The sequence below is a fragment of the Carlito syrichta genome, unplaced genomic scaffold (assembly GCF_000164805.1).
Source record: "Carlito syrichta isolate Samal-C Ts95f unplaced genomic scaffold, Tarsius_syrichta-2.0.1 Scaffold289014, whole genome shotgun sequence".
NCBI lineage: Eukaryota > Metazoa > Chordata > Mammalia > Primates > Tarsiidae > Carlito > Carlito syrichta.
In genome coordinates, this window is record NW_007233110.1 from 226,693 (window position 1) to 229,610 (window position 2,918).

Consider the following 2,918-nt stretch of genomic DNA (forward strand, 5'->3'; position numbering starts at 1 on the left):
CAACAACAATGATAGCATTTGAATACCACAAAGAAGATGCATCCAACTAGTAAAGTTCTTTAGGGGAGGGAGCACACGTCTCACTATGGCAGTGTGGATCACCAAACCTCTGATTAAAAACTGGAAAAATGGCCAGGCTCGTTAGCTCAGACTGTCATCCCAGCACTTTGGGAGGCCTAGGCAAGTGGATTGCCTGAGCCCGCGGGTTCGAGACCCGCCCGGGCAACTTAGCAAGACCTCATCTCTACCATAAATCAAAAACTAGCTGGGCGTAGTAGTGCGCGCCTGTAGTTCCAACTACTTGGAAGGCTGAGGTGGAAGGATCACCGGAGCCCAGCAGGTCGAGGCTGCGGTGGCCGGGAGCGTGCCACTGCCCTACAGCCTGGGCAACGGAGTGAGACTCCAACTCAAAAAACAAACAAACAAAAAACCTGGAAAACTCAGGCAAAAAGACATTTTCAAGTTCAGATGAAAGAGACAGTCACTGTGGAACACAATAAAGAAAATGAAGTGAGAGTTACAACAGCATGTGAGCAGGTTTTCTTAGCTGTAAGTTTTATTTCACAGGACATTTTTCAAAAGAATTACACTGAGTACCAAATGGAGATACATCAGTAGATTTGTTAAAATTCCAAAGTTATTTTGAAATTTAAATATTTTAATTTAGAATTCATTTATTCAACAAGTTTTTTATTAGGCATCAAGTATGTGCCAACCACTATTACAAGCACTCAAAATACAATGGAAAAGAAAAATCAAGGCTCAATTTTTAATGAAGTTAACGTAACAGCAAGAATATTCAATATATAAGGGGGGATGCAAAAAAAACACAAAATTATCTTTTGGAGGGAAAGTCCCTTGTACACTCAGAATTTATTCAAATGGTCAACTGTCAGCCAAAGTTTTTATCTGGAAGCTTTGAGAAGGCTGTGTCATGCTTTGTAGGGGATTTGTAGGGGAAAGTCCCAAGTTGTGGTAAACAGGTGACTGGCTCTTCGACCATGACAAAGCACCTACACACAGGAAGCTAAGTATTCAGCAGTTTTTGATCAAAAACGGCATGATCCCAGGGCCCCACTTTCTCTCTTCGCTGGATCTAACCCTAAACAACTTTTTTTGTTGTGTCTCCAAATGAAAAAAAGGTCTCAAAGGGAAACATTTTGCCCATGTGGAAAAAGTGAAACAAAAAACAGCAGAAGCACTAAAAGGCATCAAAACTGACAGTTCAAAAACTGTTTTGAGCAGTGAAAAAAGCATTTTTTTTTTTTTTTTTTTGAGTTGGAGTCTCACTCTGTTGCCCAGACTGGAGTGCAGTGGCCGCTCCCGGCCACCACAGCCTTGACCTGCTGGGCTCCGGCGATCCTTCCGCCTCAGTCTTCCGAGTAGCTGAAACTACAGGTGTGCTACCATGCCCGGCTGGTTTTTTGACTTATTGTAGAGACAAGGTCTCGCCAAGTTGCCCAGGCGGGTCTCGAACCCACGAACTCAGATAATTCACTCACCTCAGCCTCCCAAGGCACGGGATTACAGGCTGAGCCACCGAGCCCAGCTGAAAAAAGCATCTTGATAGGTGTATGGCAACAAATGGAGACTCCTTTGAAGGTGACTGAAGTGTAAACGTGTAATAATAAATACACCATTTTTTAATTTAAAAGATCCTGGTTTGGGGGATCTCCTTGTTTTTATATTTTCAAATGCAAACATTACATGTAAACATTATAAATTGGTTTCGAGGCATAAATATTGTAATAACTAATGCTACGATCTTTTGTGCACCTATTTGTCAAATATAAGGCAAGAACATTACAATGGTCAGTTAACTTGAAAACATGTTCCCTTCCTATGACTTTCTCCAAAAGTACCAATGTTTAGAAATGTTGTATCATGTAAGTAAAGATGAACCTTTTTTGAGCATGTGGCCTTTCTTATCCATTTGAAACACACTTTCTACTTATTTTAATGGAATCTAGAAATTCTTGAACCATTCCATATCAATGTATACGTAGCACATTTTCATTTTCAAAAGTGATTAATTTGTGATAACTCTGGAAAATAGGCTTTAAATTCATATGTTAATGTCAATCACTTCTCAAATAATAAAGAATATCAATTTCCTAAAAAAATTCAAAGCAGTCTGATGGATTAACAAAGAAGAAATTAAGAAAAATTATAGTTTTTAAAATCAATGAATACAAAGACACTGAGAAGAATGTGTACAAACAGAACGTGGTTAAACAAAATGTACGAGGCAGAAATTGGCCTAAAACTGTCACCAAAACATTGGTACTTTTGGAGAAAGTCATAGGAAGGGAACATGTTTTCAAGTTAACTGACCATTGCAATGTTCTTGCCTTATATTAGACAAATAGGTGCATAAAAGATTCTAGCATTAGTTATTACAATATTTATGCCTTGAGACCAATTTATAATGTTTACATGTTTGAAAATAATTTTTTTAATTTTAGGAAAACTGTCCTAAGTTACGGGTATTTCCACACTTCACCAAAGAACAAGTGACACTTAGGCTGAATGAAACAAGTTCACTTTTCATAACTGAAAATGTGAAAAGTGTTTTTTTTTCCATCTGCTCATCTCAGTAGATTACATCTAATAGATTAATCTATGAGATCAATATAGCTAATACATAAATATATTAATATGAGACAAGTCAACAATAGATTAAAGATTAAAAAATTAGATACTCATATCAAAAGCTAAAGAGAATCAACAAAATTAGATTATCATTCCCAATTTTTAAAAAATAATTTAAAATTTATAGTAGGATTTCCTTCAAGAGATAAATAGACTATATTTCAAAACAACATCCACTCAAGGGTATTTTCTTAACATATAAAGCAAAATAAAGTTGGCTTTATTTACCATCAGCATTTATCACTTTCTAGAGATTCTGGTAGTAT